The following is a 19,986-nucleotide window of genomic DNA, read 5'->3' as shown; positions in this document are numbered from 1 at the left end:
TTTATAAAATGTGAGAGTGAACTACAGCATTCTGAAACATGTGGTGTAAAGTCAAAGACATAACGTACTGCTTCTTTCCCCTCCAACCACCACCGAAGCATGTCACAACCTACACAGCAGATTGCAGCCAAAAGGTCAGCTAATAACATACTCCTCACTAAGAGGAATTAGTAAGAAGGCCATGGCAGAAGTGTTTTCACTCTAAAATGGGAAAAGCTGCAAACTCCTGCCACCCCAGTTCACTGTATGACAAGGTTTTGCCAAAGCCTTAGCAAGCCTCAGTCACAAACTGGTGCAGAGATATGGTGGCCATTTGGTTTCCTGTTCAGTAATCATAGAATGGCTTGGGTTAAATGGGATCACAAGGATCATCCAAGTTCCAACCCCCATGCCACAAGGAGGTTTGCCAGTCGCTAGAGCAAATACTAGATCAGGGTGCCCTCAAGTTTATAAACTATCTTTAAATTTTTGGAGGCCACAGTGAGGTCTTCCTGCAGCCTTCTCTCTTCCAGGTGGAACAAGCCCAGTTCCTTCAGCTTGTCTTCAGAGGAGAGGCACTCCATCCCTCTGATTATATTTGTGGCCCTACTTTGAACCCTCTTCAAAAGCTCCATATCTTTCCTGTGTTGGGGCCCCCAGCTTGAATGCAGTATGCCAGCTGGGGCCTCACAATGGCAGAACACAGGGGGACAATCCCATCCCTCTCCCTGCTGGCCACCTCTCTTCTGATGCAGCCCAGGATACTGTTGGCCTTCCAGGCTACAAGCACACACTACTGGCTCGTGTTAAGTTTTTCATCAATCAGGACCCCTAAGTCCTTCTCAGCAGGGCTACTCTCAAGGAGTTCTTCCAGTTGTACACATACCTGGTATTACCCTGACCCAAGTGCAAAACTTTGAACTTCACTATGTTGAACCTCATTAGGTTCACAAGGGTCCACCTTTCGAGTTTATCAAGGTCCCTTCCTTCTGCAGTATGAAACACACCTCTCAGCTTGGTGTCACCAGCAAACTTGCTGAGGGTGCACTTGAACCCATCAATTATGTCACTGATATAAGGCATTAAAGAGTACCATTCCTGAGATGGACCCTTAGGGGAAATCATTCCAACAGGATGTAGAGCCATTGACCACAACCCTCTGTCTGCGACCTTCCAACCAATCCCTTATCCACTCTTCAAATCCATATCTCTCCAATTCAGAGACTAGGATGTGGTGGGGGACCATGTCACAGGCCTTGCAGAATCCAAGTAGATGACATCAGTTGCCTTCCCTTTGTCTACCAGTGGTCACTTCCTCACAGAAGGCCACCAGATTGGTCAGGCATGACCTTCCCTTGGTAAAGCCATGGTGGCTGTCTTGGATCAACTCCTCGTCCCTTTATGTGTCTTCCAGGAGTATCTCTTCCATGATCTTTGTAGGCACAGACATGGGGTGCACCAGTCTGTAGCTTGCCAGGTCCTTCTTCCTCACTTACTTGTACATGGGAGTGATGTGTCCCTTTTTACAGTCCTTGGGAATTCTGCCTGACAGCCTTGACTTGTTAAATATGATGAACAGTAGCTCAGCAACTAAATCAGCCAGCTCCCTTAGGACTCTTGGATTCCTGGCATGTGGCTCCATGGACTTATACACATTCAGTCTCATGAGTCTGTCTCGGAATTGCTCTGCCTTTAGAGTTGGGAGGAGTTTGTTCCCCCAGATCCCACCCAGAGGTTCAGGTTCAAGGATGTGAGCTTCAGGGATACAAGAATCCTGGCTGTCAGTGAAGACTGAGGCAAAGAACTCATTGAATAAGTGCTTGAATCCTTCACTTTAATTGACACAATTACTTCCACTCACTTCTCAGGGCATCTACATTGTTGTGTGTTTAGGAGAACACTGCTCAGCATGGTAGGCTGAACAGAATTGGCGCTCATGACCTCAGTTGGCCTATTGAACCACTCTGAAATCTGTCTCCAGCTATTTCAGCCAGTCCAGGATTTGAACACTGCTAGAACAGTGCTGAGAAATAGCTCACTTCTATTTTTATAGACAACACCATTTTACAGGATTAACTTTGACACTCAGACTACAGAGGTAGCTTCCAAAGTTTTAGCCAATCTAATGTACCTCTGTCAGGGTCACCCACATACATTAGCTGAACCCCATCCACAAGGACTGACAGACTCTCATACTTCCCCCCACACTGCCTGCAGCCAGATGGAGGGCTGGTCAGTGTGGGAAGTTGCCTTTCACACAGATGTTAGCACATAAGCGTTTGTAAAGGTTAGTTATTTTTAAAGGTTACTTAACAGAGAGAGCATTTTCAGAATATGACAGTTTTACATCTCAACTCTCAAAAGGCAGGAATTGTTGCTGACATCTACAACCAACCAAGTAACCATCAACATTCACATAAAACCCAAACTTTCTGAGAGGTTAAGAAATGTGTGGACAGTTTTCTACTTGACATCTTTACTCACAAGATGGTTCACAACTCTCATCAACAGATTGTCCAGCAGTGGTGCCATGCCCAACCAGAAACCATACCAAGAATTAGCATCTCTTAGTTGTTTCCTGTCTCCTTATCTCACATCTATCTCCAGCCCACACCTCATCACCCAGCAGCCCAAATGTCTGGCCATCTTCCACTGGAAACTGCTTCTTATTCATCGCAATCACCACAATCTGATGCCCAGCAATGTTCCTTCCCTAGTCCCTAAATATAATGCTTACTCAAGTGTGTTGACATCAGATCTAATTATTGACTTCAAAACGAGCATTGAGAAGAGTTTCCTTCACCTCATCTTCTGTTACTGAATAGAAACAACAAGTCCTGACATCTATTCTTTAATTAGCATGAATAATGACACACTTCAGATTGGATGAAACTCCAGGTTGTCTCCAAAAATTAGGTCTAAATCCAAACTAACCAAAACATTTTTGGATTCTATACTCAGACCAAAGATGGGGGGGGGGGAGAGGTGGAGCATTTCACTTCAACTATAAGCTGATTCTGCACATAAGGCTCTAAGCCATTTTCTTCTTTTTATCCCACCTTTTTTTTTTTTTTTTTTTTTTTCCCCTCTCAGACTTCAGTCTTGATAGAGTACTTTCTACGATCAGAATTACCAAGAGTGCCTTGTCTCATTTGGCCTAATCAGAAATAAAACACTTAAGTGTGAGCCCTCCTCCCACCAAAATAAATAAATAAATAAATAAAAAACAAGAATACAAAAAACATACACATCTCGACTATTATTCTATTGCTCTCTCTCTCTTTTTTTTTTTCCCCTCAAACCTACATGCCATTTTAACATAGCTGGAATTAATTTGCGCCTGCCCTTGCTTTACAGTTACATGCATCTTCCTTTTGTCATTCCCCACGCACTTTTCGCTTTAGCAAGCTAAGAAAAGAGTCTCACATGCAAAAGATCCAAATTTGTGTTATAGAAGAGCTATGGCAGCACTCAAAAAGAAAGAGGATAAGACAGCAGAAGAACCTACAACAATTCTACACCCATCGAGCTGGACACAACATAGCCAGAATTAGTACAGACTTTCACAGGGCCCTCTTTCTTCATGCTACTGTATCAAACAATCATTTGAGAACTAAGATACCCTTGGTGTGCTTCATTTACCCTTCTGCTCAAGGAAACAAAAGTTTCCCTGGCAGCCTCTCTGATCTGGTCGGTGCCTACTACAATAGTTAAAGAATAAAATACAACACTGAAACAAAGCCAGTGCACGCAACTCTTCCTCCTGAGGCCAGTGCTTCTGCTGCTGAGGTGAGGGCAAACGGAGGTATCAGCTCTCCTGTTTTCTCAGCTGTTGTCTTATGTAGGCTGCTCTTAACATGTAGTCATCATGCAGCAAGGTGAATGCTGTTCAACACAACAGCTAGTTTTCCCCAGTGATGGTATCTCTCGTCTCCACCTGCTTTGATATCACACACTTTGTTATTTGCAGACGAGCAGCCAGGTCAGTCAGGACCTATGTGAACACAGCCTGCTTCCAGCCTCTGCTCACCAGCCATGCTCAGAAAAAAAGGAAAGCTTCTCTCTGGGGGCTGAGCTTGTTTCCTGTGTTGTAATTTCATAGAGGTGAATCTTCCACTAACCTGGTTGGCTGACACATGGAACAACAGGAGGCTTGTCAGCACCGCTCCAGCATACAAATGAACATAACAGACGGGTAGCATTAAACTCACCTAAAGATAAAATTATGATCTTCAGTCATTGAGAAAGATGATAACTTAACCACAGGATGTATCGCAATTAGCTTCCTCAGCAGCCTACAGAAGCAATATATACAAATTACAAGATAATCTTCTGCAATTTGAAACCATTTAGGATCTTTAGCATCATATACTCGGATCAATTTAAATCTTAAAGTTGCTATCATCTTTCCTTCTTACTCAGAGATAAATATCTCCTCATTTTCTAGTGAAACAGAGAAGATGCATTTTTTTTTTAATCTAGTCTTACTGTATCATTTCTTTTCTTCTTTTTCCTTTTTCTTCTCTTTAAAGTTAAATAGTTAAACTATAATGAACTCCACGGGATTGTGGTTGCAAAGAACAAGTGGTGATGGTCACATCAATATCTGTATTAGATTGCCCCCAGTGGCAAAGAATTGTAAAAGAGTTTCACATAGAAAGGGAAATGAAAAATTCCAATTGAGAAATAGGTCTTCTGGTGGGAAAAAAAATAATGCTGCATGTAGAAATCTTTAAGCTTTCATCCATTTCTAGGAAACTGAAATGGGAGGAGCATCCCTTCTACTCCTGAAGACATCTGCACTGTGTGAATGAATATGAGGAAACTACTGCAGTACAAACATGATTTTGGCAAATTAAAGCTTGTCAGAATCACAGCAAACTTTCCATTGATCTGGGTTCACTTACACTTTCGTTACAGTTCCGGGCTTCTTTCTGATATTTCTGTTCGGATGTGTATTTCAAAACTATTCCATGAACTTGAGATGCTTGATTCTCCACACAGTCTCAAGAGTAGGCAAGATGTTTCTTTCTATGGTCTTCTTTCTCCTCCTGCCTTGTTTTCAACTCAGCATCTGGCAAAGCTGGACAAGCTCTGGGACATACAAATTCCCATAACTGTGAGTAAGCACTCTTTATTATGTCTTTCTTAATAAAACAACTTGTTTGATTAATGTCTGTTTGCATGGAAAATTCTCCCTTCTCTTTTGCTCTCTCCAGCAATCACTTTGTGTTTTAAAGTCTGCTTTAGCAAGAGGAAAAAGCAGGATACTGGGTTAAATTACAGCCCCTTTCTAAGATCTGTGGGACTTCTGTTGTTCATTTCCACGGCACCAAGATGTGATCCTTGTTCTCAACCTGAAGTCTCTGACAGTTACCTACCACACCATTTCAAGTATCTGGAGCAATTGAACAAGTCCAAAGGTGCTATTTAAAATACCCATGATTCTTCTAAAGCCTGTTTAATTCATTAGGCTCTATCCAGTCCGCCAGCCTGGTCCAGACAAATCCAGCAATGTGTTCTCTCATGCTCTGTTGGCTTCTAAGCAGCAGTACTTTTAAGTTTGCATATAGAAAGAACTAAATACATACCAAATTAAAAAATAAATATTCTTCCCTGTTGAAATCCAAAACTGATATGTGCACCTGATGATGTTAGAGCAGCTGAATCTTTGCTACAGAAAATTGATTACTTAAAATCTGAACAGGAGACTCATTTTTTTTACAAGTTACTTGTACTTGAGTTTATGGAAACAAATAACAGACCAGCAAACATTGATGTACTTGGCAGTTCTGAGTAGCTGTCTGGACTCACAGCCAATGGAATTAAACATTTGAGAGATTGTGATTCATGATATAATCTGATTATGAAGGTAATTACATCTCTCGTCGTTGTTGACAATATATTATTATAGAGACAAAAATCTTGGTTCTGCTACCTGAATTCCAAGGGAAGGAATAGACAGGGAAAGAGAGAAGAAAACAGAAGATATAAAAACAGCTTCCTTCTCATTATATAAAAGACTGAGTCCAGAAAAAATAAAAAAATTAAAAAAAAAAAAGGAGAAAGAAGAAAAAAAGAAAAAAAATCTAACAAGAATCATAACCAGCAAGAATAATGAAGTTTTCTTCAACATTAAAGAGAGATATATTAAAGAGAGATGACACATTAGTAAAAGGCTATTTTCAGTATATTTCTTAATAAATACATGAAAGCAAGTTTGAAAGTTCTAGAAAACTGGAATGGAAAATAAAAGAAAATTGAAAGAAAATCCTGAATATAACACACGGTTCCAGCTTTGCAAGTAGGGCAATATATTCTAGTACTAACTGCAGAGGCAGAGGTTTTTCTAAGACAAAGAGTACACTGTTTTGAAAACTGCAGGTCAGAATCAAGGGTTAGTGAATCCCACCCATGAAATGTGCAGTCTATTTCTCAGTTCCATATGTACAGTAGCTAATATAGAGCTAAAACTGTAATCCTTCCATATTTTCCCTGGAGTTGCTTAATCTGTATGCTCATCCCTTACTTATTGCTTTTAAACTTCTCCTTATTGCAATGAAGATTAAGTTAATTTCTCGAGTTATTATCTCATAAAATCCTGCATGCTCAGAGAGTTACTATCTTTCTTTTCATAATGAAATTAAAAAATATATATTACTATAGGACATATTTCCCAAACACTAATTGAATGTAAGATATTTTTCTGATGACAATAAGCCCCAAAAGTTTAAAGAACTGATTTCCCATGAAACAAATATTTGAGTAACTAATTTTTCTTAAGATCATCAGTTGCCACACTAATGGATAATTTCAGTGACCTTACTGAAAAGGAAATTTTGACTGTGCGTGTCTGAAGAATCAGAAAGAAAGTCAGGAGTAATGAACAAAAACAAACTGAAAAAGAAAACTCCACAAGTCAAGTTCACAGCACACACACACACACATTCACAAAAATCTCAGTATTTTATTAGAGAGAGGAAGGGCTCACAGTTTTTGAGCTTTTGATTGGCCACATTTGCTACAAAATGAAGGACAGAGAGGTATTGCAGATTATTTTCGTGGAGCTAATATTCTACACTGGTCCCAGAGGCCCTGCACGTCATACTATAAAGGCTACTCATTTTCCCTGCTAGACTTGCAGGCAGGGAAAGGTCTCCTTGTACAAAGCAGTAGTTCTTTGTGGGCTTTTTTTTTTTTCCAGTTCTTTAATTTATTTAAAAGTTACCTGGACTTTCAGCTTGGTATCTATATTTATTAAAAAAAAAAAGGTATTTTAATTTCCCATATTATCAACAGTTTCTTCTAGTCCAATGCAGATGGATGGCAGAGGTAGGAAAAATAAGGAGCCTAGATCATTCTGTTCTTGATTATGGCATTTTCTCCAGTTTTTATATTAAAACTGGTGTAAAAATTTTGTTTCCAAAGACACAGGTGAATCTAGTAGTTACAAAGAGAACAGAAACAGCACTTTGGAAATGCACTCATCCTTCCTGACAAAAAAAAAACAGACAGCCCTAATAAATGGTACTTGAACTTTTGAATTTAAAATGCAGCTTCACACAAGAAGCGTAATTGAATCCGGGATCCACAAACCAAAAGGGGGAAAAGCAGAGCACAAATGTTCAAACCTCTGTCATATTTTACATCTGAAAACTGCCAATCTTTTAAGCCAGAGTAGTGGCTTTCAAAGTAGTACAGACAGACTGTCCTTATGCTAAATTGTATATCATTCATATTCTGCTCATTCATAAATTTGATGTAAATTTCAGAAGCTTTAAGGAAAAGAGAGCGGGAGGTTCTGTGGAAATGTAATGAAGTATGCTTATGATTATCCGCTTTTGGAAGAGTTTATTGTAGGCACAAATTAGCTACTTTCATACATGCAGGACATAAAAGCCTGACTGTTTAGTGCTAGAAGACAACTCAGTATTTTTTTCTAGGAATAATCTTACATCCTAACCATAGAAATGTGTGCTGCCCACAGCGAGGGACACATACGGCCCTGGAAATGCCATTCCCTTTCATGGCTGTAAACCAAAGCAACAAATCATTTCAGTAAGATCATTTTCTGTTTTCTGCTTGGTTCAACAAATAAAAATAGGCATGGACCTATCCCACTTTCAAACAACAAAAAAATCATTTGGGAATTTAACAATAATTTAATTTGTATTAACCATGGCACAACATAAGCATTTTCCTCAAGGCTGAAGCACAAACAGATTGCACACATTTTCCATGTGTGGTTTTTTTTTTTTTTTTTTTGTGGGGGGTTTTTTTTTTGTTTGGTTGGTTTTTCTTTTTTTTCTTTTTCTTTTTTTTTTTTGTCTGTGAGCTGCTGAGCCTGTTTTCATTAAGACAAAGAAAAGAACACTTCCTGTATGAATCAGAGTTTTGTATTCAAACTGCAGGATTCCTTATTTAATGGTCTACTTGTTGATTGAATTAATATGGATATTTAGCAAAGGTGGACCAACTAGAAAAGCAATGAATAAGAGGACAGAAAATATCTTTACAAAACAGAAACAGGGAAAATTAAGTCAAATAACATAGTGCCAGAACAAACAGATACGACAGGAGAATTAGTACTCCCCCACCCCCACTGCCATCAATATTAATCTGTGACACTTCCCTGCCCCGTGAAGTAAGCAGGAGCTGTGAGGCAGGACTGTGACAACAATCTTGCTCAAAACTAATGACAGAAAAAGACAAAGGACAAACTGCATGAGCTCCACATGCAGTGGCTGGGCTTGCCTCTGTCAGTGTACCTCGTCCAAGAGCTTGCAGGAAGGTAGGGCTGCAGCTCTGGCCCATAGCTTTGGCACCCATATGTTGGAAGCTGAAGGGCTGAATAGCAGCTCTAGACTCATCCCAAGCTACTATGATCTGTACCCTACAAGACCTCCCTTTAAGGTGTCCACAGTGTATTGGACACCCAGGAGATTAAGTTCCTTCTGAAAATGAGACCATAGTCCCACAGCAAGTCAGACCCTCTAACAGATACTCTTTTTCTTTGCCTTAGTAAGGATTTCATACAATTGTTTTCTCTCAACGCTTGGCTCGTTGCAAAAGAAATCACCATACTGACTTACATTTAATAGAATTTGAACTCTGTTTCCTGCCAAGAAAGCAGAATCTTTTAGTTTCCTGTGCACAGGAGCACAGAGATGTTAAAATTAGCCACAAGCAGTATATTGCTCCCTGAATATAAGAGAAAAGAATTGCAATTTACTACACAATGGGAATTAGTTAAAACTACCGTATCTGCAAGTAACAGGTTTAAACAAAATGTTTTCTGGTTTGCCATGACCACTGCCATGTACAAAAACAACAAAAGGTATACATTTGGTTTTTGTGTAATGAAATGAGAACCTCGTCAGGGTCACAGAAGACAACACTGTTACTTACTAATTCAGCATCTTATAACCAGTGCTGAGATGATTTTTTGGCTGTGAGCCACAGAGCACACTGTAACCTAGTTTGCTTTTGCTGCATCTCTTATTGCTTCTTTTCCTGATGGCAGCACAACCAGTGTTGTCAGTACTGTAGGTAGTGCCTGTTACATTTTGGAAGCTGGGGAGGAGCTGAGTATTTTCTGCCAGCTCAGGTTTCAGCTTGTTCCCTACAATGCAGCACTCTAGAAATTGTCACAGAAAGAAAAGCAGGAAGGGATGAAAGTACTACCTTTTAGTTTTGCTTGGTAGCATTCTGTTCAAACTGAGCATGAAGCAGCTGCAGAGTCAAGCCTTGCTGCATACCTAATGGGTTGTTTTTGCTTCCTATTCTCAGCAGGCAGCTGTAGACGAGTGAAGAGCACCAACAGCACCCAATCTCTTATCAAGACAGTGACTGGGGCCTGCTTCCATGAAACTGGGGAGCAGGGGGCTGTCTACTTCAATCTGTGTGCTGATTCAACCTGCAAACCTGTCAGAAAACATGCCTATCTGAGTGGAAGAGGCTGGATGGGTGACGAGGGCTGGAGCTTATGGGAAGAGAGAATGATGCAGTTGGAATGATGCAGGATGGAAAAAAGCAGAGGGAAGGCAGGGAATGTAGATAAGCAGGCTTATAGTATTGGCACTGATGCCACAAGGACTGTAGTGCTGCAGTGTGCAAAGGCTTTCTCCCTCAGACAAAGTGATACCTACTTCAAAAATGCAAAATCATTTAGAGCCCTGAGCAGAAACAGTCTGCCTAGAGTACCTAGAGTAATAAGTGCTTTTTTCTCTTCCTTACAGAGAAGGAGCTCCATGAGCAGCAGATCCCACCAGCACCTGTCTCAGGGTTTCATTCTGGCCTAGAAACTCTGGTATCTAATAGGACCAGGCTCTGGATCCTGCAGTCTGCAAACCTCAGCAGTTTCTCACTCCTACCCAGGCACCTCCTTCTGAGAACTTCACAGACTCTTAATACATAGCAGATCCCTGTCCAATTAGGTTATAACAGACTGCAAGTTCATAAAAGATTGGTCACATCATGTGGAACGAGAGATTAATAATTAATACAGTCTGTTCTTAATGCACAATGACTTTTTTTTCATTAGGAAGTATGCCTAAAAGATAAACAGATTTCAGCTCTATTAACAACCAAGAGGCCAACATTGCTGGTTATACAGCTATAAACCCAGAACTGCTCCAATGCATCAGCTCACTTCAGTGACAGGGGAGAGTAATGCGAAGCACCTAACTGACCAACACACACACACACACCACCTAACCACAGCAGTTCTCAATCAGGTAATGAGGCACATTTATGAGAAAGGTTGAGGACAGCAGAAATCAGATCTTTGAACAACTCCTCAGTTGCATTTAGCAAATTAAAGCATTATGCTAGGAAACGCGGAGCACTGTGTGTTATAATTTTCCCATTTTAGTCATACTTAAGAAATAAGAACATTTAAACACATTTTGGAAAATCCTGTACTCTGTTGCCCAAGGTACAGTATTCTCATGGGACACTGCTAATCCAACAAAATAAGCAAAATTAGTTTCCTTTGTTACTTATGACTTCTATATTATAATAAAGGAACCGTAAATCTGGGTTCACTTTTTCTATCATTTCACGCTTACTTTTGTATTCTGTTGGATTATGACAGCTTAATTGGTTTTACTTTTCTTTCTAGAACCACAGAATCACCAAAGTTGGAAAAGACCTACAAGATCATCCAGTCCAACCATCCACCTATCACCAATAGTTCTCTCTAAACCACGTCCCTCAACACAATGTCTAAGCATTCTTTAAATGCCTCTAGGGTTGGTGACTCCACAACCTTCCCAGGCAGCCAATTTCAGAGCCTGACCACACTTCTGGAAAACCATTTCCTAGCATCCAGTCTGAATTTCCCCTGGTGCACCTTGAAGCCATTCCCTCTAGTCCTAACACTGATTACAAGACTGAAGAGGCCAACCCCCAGCTCACTACAGCCTCCCTTCAGGTAGTTACAGAGAGCAATAAAGTCTCCCTCTTCTCCATATTGAACAATCCCAGCTCCCTCAGCAGTTCCCCATAGGGCCTGTGCTCCAGACTCCTCACCAGCTTCATTGCCCTTCTCTGCACATACTCCAGGACTTCAATGTCTTTCTTGCAGTGAGGGGTCCAAAACTCAACACAGTACTTGAGGTGCAGCCTCACCAGTGCTGAATACAAGGAGATAATTACTTCCCTGCTCCTGCTGGCAACATTATGTTCGATATAAGCCAGGATGCCATTGGCCTTTTTGGTCACCTGGGCACACTGCTGGCTCATGTTCAGCTGAGCATTGACCAATACCCCCAGGTCCATCTCCTCTATACAGTCTTCCAGCCACTCTGCCCGAAGCCTGTAGCATCACCTGAGGTTGTTGCAGTGTCAATGGTTTACTGGCCTGGTTTGGCCCTGTTCCGCAACAATTGGTGCGGGGGACCCACGGACCCAAAGTGCAGGACATGGCATTTAGCCTTGTTGAACCTCATCCCATTGGCTTCAGTCCAGCAATCCAGCCTGTACAGATCCCTCTGTAGGGCCTTGCTACCCCCAGGCAGACTGACACTTCCTTATGCAGATGGTGTGATCTGCAAACCTACCAAGAATGCACTCAATGCCCTCATCCAGGTCATCAATAAAGACACTGAAGAGGATAGGCCTCAGTACTGACCTCTGGGGAACACCACTTGTGACTGGTCACCATCTTAACTCCATTCACCATTCTAGCCACTTTTCATGCTCAAGCTTAGTAACAAGGCTCCATTTTCTTTTAGAGAAACAAAGTCCCAACATCTTTCAAAATTTTTCCATTTATGCTACAGTTTCTTTAAAAAAAATTGCTAACAATAATAGTATTTGGACATAAACTAGCTGGCAAAGCAACATACTCAGTAAGTGACAACACTTCCTTTGATAGCTATCTTCAGACTATTTTTTAATACTTTATGTCACTTCATTGCTTCAAGGCCCAGATAACTTATTCTAGCTTGCTAGAGAAATTCTTGCGGTTACCCTACCACTGACTGCTCTGCCAGAACAGCCCCTGCTGTTGCCCATTCCTAAACTGGGTGATACTGAGCACAGAGGGAGAAACAGAAAGGTGAATTGGCTGTAACTGTCAACATAAGAAGAAGCATCAGTTCTGTTCCATGCAATCTCAGGTTATCTATACGTTCTACCTCCTAGCTGTAAGACTTGAGAAAAAACTGTTTTTATCTCCTGTTTCAAGCAGACTCTTTCAATTGGAAGTGCATATTTGTGCAAGACACAATGGGGCCATGCCACCATTTGAAGCTTCTCAGCACTACCCTGACACAGACAACAAAAACAATTAGAAACAAAAGTACTCTTATGCTGGAGCACTTTAAAAGCTATATACACTGATCATAAGTGTTCTGTAGTGGATTCAACTTCATTTTCTGCAGCATATACAGCAGGATACTTTCCCCACAGTAATCGACATTTTGCACTAGCCTGGTTCCAATGAAAATCAATCTGATTCCTTCCTAATAACAACTGAAAGTCATCTTCGATGACAGATTTTAGCCATTAATTTAATTGATCATACATACTGATACAGATTTGGGGAAATATTATTCTAGCATAGCAACACAAATCCAATCAGAACAGCAGACACATAAAAGGTGAGTGACTCTCCTGAAAATAGGGTTTTACAATATTCACTCACTGTGAAAGTTATTTTGATACAGAGCAAGGAAATACAACTGTAAAAACAATTCAGTAAAAACACAGCAGCCAGGTTCCGCTGGCATTCATGTAACAGATTAGTTTGTTTTCTGGCTAACAGTAACACTGGAAACTTCATGCTCTAGAGTAGCAATGGCAGTAATTCCCCACCATTTTGTTCATGGATCACTGTCAGCTTTCTAAATTCACAGTGGTTTACCCCTGTGCCTTATAACATTAATCTTTTAAGGCAGCACAGCTTTGCAGGACCTGTAGAGCATAGCTGAGAACAACTGCTCTTACTAATGTGTGGGCTAACGACAGGGTTGCCTAAATCCAAGGCCAATTTGTTCTGATGATTTCAGTGTTGGATTTTAGGTTTACAGCTAGGGCAAGTGGGATAGCAATGAATCTGATAGCTCTTCACTTAGAGGTCACTTATGTACCAAACCACTGTAACACTTCAGATTCGCCTCGTCAGTTTCAACTTCAGCAGCGTCATCCTTGAGGAAAGCGTTGGCCTCATCCTGAGCACTATCCTGGAGTCAGATTGCACAGTAACAAGGAATTCCTGGCACTGTGGTACAGTAAACAGTTCTCCCATGTCCAGGATGTAACACCAGAACAGATGATAATAAATAAGCCACTTCAACAGGGCTGTGAAAAATGATCCGTGACATATCTGTGGAGAAGCAAATGTCATCTCAGAACAGGCTTGTCTGGATGCCTACAGGAGAGCTCACCAACCGTCTGGCTCAAGTTCGCAGCCCACTACAAGCACGGTGCTGTGAGCAGATTGGTGCCTGACTAATTCTGCACAGCAGTTCTCTACCTATCAAGTGCTCTTTCCAGCTATTAGCATCACAGAATATCAAACGGGCTGTCACAAAGCTGTTTATCAACCCTCTCCCAAATTCAGGCAGCTATCCAGCAGTAGCCATTCACTACAGATATACGCACACACGAACACTGCCTCTCCAGTAGGCCAGCCCACTGTGTCTAATTCAGGACAGTGTTACAGCCCCCGTGTCTCTGGAAATCAGCACTCACATGGGATTAGAAGCGTGGCTCCTTACATTAAAAGCCTCTCTTCGTGTGGCACTTAAAGAGCTACTCACAAAAGCTAACCCAGCCTAGTGAGATCACAGCTTTTTCTATAGTTGCTGAAGAAGCAGCTCCGATGGAGTCCAAAGTGATCCAGAGGAGAGGCCTGACCTAACTTATTCTGGTGGTCCTCCAGAGACCTTTCTCCATTTACACACCACTCTCTAGGAAGCCTTTGCAAATACCCCTCCTTTTATACTGTGAACTCCTATGACTTCACTGTGAATCTTGCACTCTTTGATGTTTGTCTTGGAGACCCTTTTTATGAAGTATTTAATTTTACAGCAGTTTTGGTAGGGAAAATACATATATTACCTTTCCTATAGTGGAGAAAACTAGGAGAGCATAAAGTCCAGAGATTTAAAAAAAAATAAGGGAGGAGTATCACAGAAATGCATCAAAATACAAACTAAAATAAGCCAGACATTTCAGGACCCGACTCATCAATGTGTGGCATTAGTAAAACTCAGTTCTGCCCTACTGCAGCTGCCTAAGAAAGACACTTGTAATTTGCATAAAGCAGTAAGGCATAAAGCATTTGCCTTGTGTCCCGTTTTCTCAAATTCCCATGCATTTTAGAATTCCACTCTATTCGTCCCTTAACATCAAAATGGAATTTTCGCAATAAATTGGGAAAATTTACCTCTTCTTATTATCTGCAAGCAAGAATTGTAATACTTTTACCCAAAAGGTCATGATCACTGCTTATAGCTGACAAAATCATAGTTGATCAAATCAAAAAGGCCTTCTAAAAGGTGTGTTATAAAAATCTGTTAAGTCTCAAGAAATATCAGATAACAATGACAACTTCAGCTGTCATTTCAATATCTTTAAGATCACGCCTGAAAGCTTGGATGTTGTTCAGAGATAGAAGCAGTCTCAAGTACATGCTGCCATTGTGAGCTGATGACTTTCCCAGAATGAAGTCAATATTTCAGGTAAGTTCCTCTTTGCTTTTTGATGGAGTTCCTCTTGTACTGTAGTTATGATCATTCAATGAAAATAGGGAAGTTGTTCCATAATTTAGGATATATCACTTTTCTAAAGGAACCGATGACACAATCTGGAATTTACTGTAAGCTGACCAAATTTGAGGTGATGTGACTTTAGTTCTGCCTTTTCAAACTGCCTAAGACTAAACTTGCAAAAAAATAAGGCACATAAAAGTTAACCCTCAAATTCTCTGACAAGAATGAAGGGACTGAATTCATTTAATTCTTTGAAGAATCTTCACAGGATCACTCATACACTGGCACTCAACCAGTAATGTGTGCAACAGCAGGATTCCTCCAGCTCATGATCTGCAGAGCGGGAATCAACACTCCAGGGAATGACATACTGTTGCCATGTCTGTGCAGCAGGCAGAAGGTATACAAGTCCTGGAATCTCCCAGTTGTAATCATCTTTTTGTTTGATAGAGCTCCAAGTAGCAACTTCAAGGACCTGCTAGTTTACTGTATTGTTAGTAGGGAACAAAAGAATATAATCAATGCATGTAAGAGTTTTGCAATATTTTTTCTCGACTCTCTGAGCAATGTATCTGAACTGTAGTACAGCTAAGAGCCTTGAGATGAGACCGAAGGGTATAAAGCAGATAATTATCCACAACACAATTTTGCACGGTATTCTTCGTGCATCACTTTCCTTGTGTTTTGACAAGTTAAAAAAAAAAGAGACCTTCATTTTATTTAATTTAAGAATTATCTGTGGACCATAGGAGACTACTACCATACAAGTAGATATCTCTTTTAGGAAATCTCTCAATGTACATTCACTGTAAGTTTTCTTAAATTGAACCGTTGAACTTTTTCCTCTTAGTCTCAACCTCTGATCATGGCCTTTCATTTTTTGGCTCTAAAATCTGAGCAGAGAATTGATGTAACCATCTATCAGCTATTCAAGATGTGTACAGGGACATTGTGTTTTCTTTTCTTTTCTCTAGATTTATTATGGAGGAAAGTATTCTTTATTTACCCTTGAGAGGAGCACAAAGAATCTCCCTAAGGGAAGAAAGAACTTCCTAATGTGAAAATAAACTACTAGAAAATACAGCCCTGGCCTATTTATAAGAAGAGATAGATAGACACAGCATGGAAGAAACAATAGGAGAACGCTTTTTCTTTGGTAAGTATCCTTGGTATCTAACCTTTGATCTCATTGTACTACCCCAACTCCTCTGTAATCTGCTTGTGGCATTTAACAGCTTCCCTAAGCACAGGTGCAAGCATGCACTTATACCTGCTCAGCAGCAAGATCTTCCTGACTCACATGTAATTAGTTTATTCATAACCATAACCTAAATTATTGTTCTTCAAACTACTGGATAATATACAAAGCTGATAAAAACATACACACACAGATCAGAAATTACTGCTAAATACTTGGTCTGCTTAACTAAAGTGACCATCACGGTGTCAGTGCTTTAAGACAACCTATATTGAAGTGAAAGATGCCAGAAGGTTGAAGTATACATATACCATGTCAGATAGTTCTAATATTACAGTAACTGTTGTAGTTCCATATATGTGAAGCTTACAGAACTATTCAGTTGATATCTGAGAGCTGTCTACTCCAAGTAAAATTAAAAAACTTAGTTCCATCAATTGCATGTACTATGTTTTCATTGACTACAATGGGAAAATGACTCTGTTATTCTATGAATTTATGCACAAGTATCTAGATGTGCATTATACCTCCAAAAAACTCATTTGGGGGGTTTAATCTGGGGTCAAACTGGCCGAATTCAGTTTCAAATGGTAGTACATCACTTATCTGAGGAACCCTGTGTGGAAGATGACTTGCTGAGCCAAAGGATTATAAGATCATTAACATCCAGATGTGTAAAGAGAATGAAACCTCTGGACTCACCAGCAAATAACGTGCTGGAGGGCCTCAAGAGGAGGCACCAGCCCAAGAGGAGTAAATGTTTGAATTTGCTCACTATGGGACTGAACTGGTAAACAAGCACTCGTGTGAGTATTTAATGCAGAGTTCTTCAATATTTCCTCAATTGGTTTTAGGAAATAGTCTGGTCAGAAGAAGGGCTACTACTATGGATTGCTTCAGGTTCATGTGTTTGTGGGAACATGACACCTAGTGCTCAGGTCCAGTGAAATAACTCACTGAATTTGTAGAGTCAGGTTCAAGGATATCACTTTTACCTTCACAGTGCACCTCAAAATGGTATTGTGTGAGAGAGGGCTCAGCAGTAAAGCATCACAGCAGTGTATTTGGGCCTGAGATAAGTGAACACAGCAGTTCTGTACCTTGCTCACTGCTGCAGCTTAGACTTTCTGCAGTGGTCCCAAGAGGAGGCTAAGGCTCCTGAACAGCACTTCCAATAGATGCACTCCCACCAAAGCACCAGGACTGATACCTGAGCAATCCAGGGATAAATAAATCTAGAAACCTACAGATAAAGAGCAGAAGATGGATTTGAATTAACTTTTCCTCCTATTCCCTTCCCTGCCAATCCCCTTCTTGCAAGAGAATATGTTGTCAGTCTATGGTAATTACAACACCCACATCCCTATTACCATAAGGAAAAAAAAAAAAAAAAAAGAAAGGTGGATGCCCTTTACGTGCCCTTCTTAAGTCTTCTTTCTGCATATTTTCACACTGCTCCTCCAGTCATAATGGACCAGAGTCAATCTGTCTCCTCACCTGATGGCACTGTGGCAGACCTCCACAGGCACTGCCTGCAGGAGCGTTCCCTCTGACAACGGTGAGCCAGCCTGCAACAATTCTATTCATAGAGCAAAAGAGAAGAATCTTCTTGGGATTGGAGGCTCCTAGGTGAGCAACTACAATAACTGATCCAAATGTTTCCCTTGTATTATACGATGAGGGAGAATGTGTGTTTTCATTTGCATTTTTACCCTTTGGTTTTCTGCATCTGGTAAATACCAGCAAAGTAAATGTTAAGGTGTCAGCTATCTCTTCTAGAAAGTGATTGGCAGGTCCTAAGTGCTCTGGGCTTTTTATAACCAGCATGAGTGACAGCTTTTAAGTGGAAGCAGTTCGTGCAAGTTTCAACTGTTGGTTGTCTGCACGAATAACGTGGAATATTGGCTTTCCCTGTATCTATCTAATGGTATTTCCTTCTGCGTTGGCAGCAGCTCTAAACCTTGAGTTGTTACAGGGAAAAAATGCCTGTGTTCTCTGCTCTGCACTTTCCTAAAGCTCTCTGTCTGACAAAAGGAAAAGTAAACTCATGCCTGTGATATAAGTTCTTATAGTTCAAAGCAGCACAACAGCAAATAAGTCATTTCTCTTCATATTAGGCCTGGCTGAAAGACAATGTTGCCCAGTACAGTAACATTTCTATTTAATCATTTTCAAATAGTCTCCACCAAAAGCTTTCTAGAAATCCAAAAGTAATTATTCATCAATGTTCCCAATTAAAGCAGTTATCAACCATGCTACCACGCCCTGTATCTCTCTCATTCTGTCCATCACCTGGGAAAAACATGAGCATGTATATTATACATAAAATCTGTGGTAAACATCAGATATGCACATGCTAGTTCAAATAAATGAGACCAAATTAGCATCATCATCTAGAGTTTTGCATTTCAAATCCATACATAGGTAAAAGACAAAAAAAAGGCTTATTTAGTGAACAATTAGTAATCTAAATGCATCGACTTTCAATTGCAACAGACAAGTAATGTAGGCATTGTTGGTAAGCACACTTCAGCAGTGCAGGCTGTTGCACTCAGAATGAGCATATCTGTCCCCAGTGCTTTTCTTCTCCAGGTAACACAGCCTTGTGGGTAAAGTGAATGGTACGGGATACACAGCATGATTTAAAAAAAAAAGAGACTGGTTTTCTGGTTTGTTCCTCAGGAATTTCTTGCTGAGCTGAACATCAGCCTAGAAATAACCTCAGGTGCTCAGGGAGGCAAACTGTAGAGTCAGTAAAAATGGCTGCTGGAACACCACTTAGATTTCATAATGCCATCATGGAGTAATTATTAGGATACAGAACAAGCCTTTCTGAATCCATAAATAACACAGTGCTGTTAGCAGAGGATGTTTGTTTAGTCCCCTATGAAAAAGAAATCAGTTGAACATTAAATAATAACCCACTTCACTTGTTTTGTTTTTACATTTGCCTTTTCTTGTTCAGTTACATGACTTCAACAATTTATGCTTTAAAAATATATATATAGAAAAAAATGTAACTGGGGATCATTTGTTAACTGTACAACATAATCTACCTCAGAGAGTAATGCAATTTCCTCTTCTTTTCAGCTTCTCATTTTTCTCAACTTTAATGCAGTTGTGTAAGATCTTCCCCTCTCCAGAGGAACAGGCAATAATCAGCTTAGGTTGATATCTTTATGACACTGACCTTAAAGTTCACTTCATTTTTCTCTACCATCCTTCCCAGCTTTTCAGAAGTTCTTTCTTCTGATTCATTTTCTATTGTTAAATATCTCTAAAAAGAGAAAACGGATATAGATAAATCATTTCACCTCAAAATTTATCCATGTGAAAAATAAACAAATCACTTGCCAGCAGATGTTAGAAAATTATTTATGGTGAGTCCGTTCATTTTCTTTCTTTTCATAACTAAAAAGAAAAATAATCTTAAAATAATACCCTGAAAAAGATCAGAAAAGGGCCAGGATGCTACTTCTGTGTCTTATAAAGAAAATAAATAAATTCACTTAACCCTGCTGAGAGAAATACTATCCAGATTTGAGAGAGAAGTGCTTTATTTTAAACACCACTTGGGTACTATTAACA

The 19,986-nt window shown here is 40.2% G+C and overlaps 1 long non-coding RNA gene across 1 annotated transcript in view; it reads right to left on the bottom strand.

Annotated features, from left to right (window-relative positions):
- The window catches only part of LOC136058688 (uncharacterized), a 77,082-nt gene extending 57,414 nt beyond the window's left edge, over nucleotides 1-19,668 (bottom strand). Inside the window, exon 1 of the long non-coding RNA XR_010623154.1 lies at nucleotides 19,589-19,668. This is a non-coding gene — a long non-coding RNA (uncharacterized LOC136058688). The remainder of the gene's footprint in view (nucleotides 1-19,588) is intronic.
- Between the last annotated feature and the right edge of the window lie 318 nt (nucleotides 19,669-19,986).

This window comes from Cyrtonyx montezumae, unplaced genomic scaffold (genome assembly GCF_038088225.1).
Source record: "Cyrtonyx montezumae isolate F1298 unplaced genomic scaffold, pur_monq_1.0 scaffold_8, whole genome shotgun sequence".
Classification (NCBI taxonomy): domain Eukaryota; kingdom Metazoa; phylum Chordata; class Aves; order Galliformes; family Odontophoridae; genus Cyrtonyx; species Cyrtonyx montezumae.
This window is presented reverse-complemented; position numbering and strand designations above follow the sequence as displayed.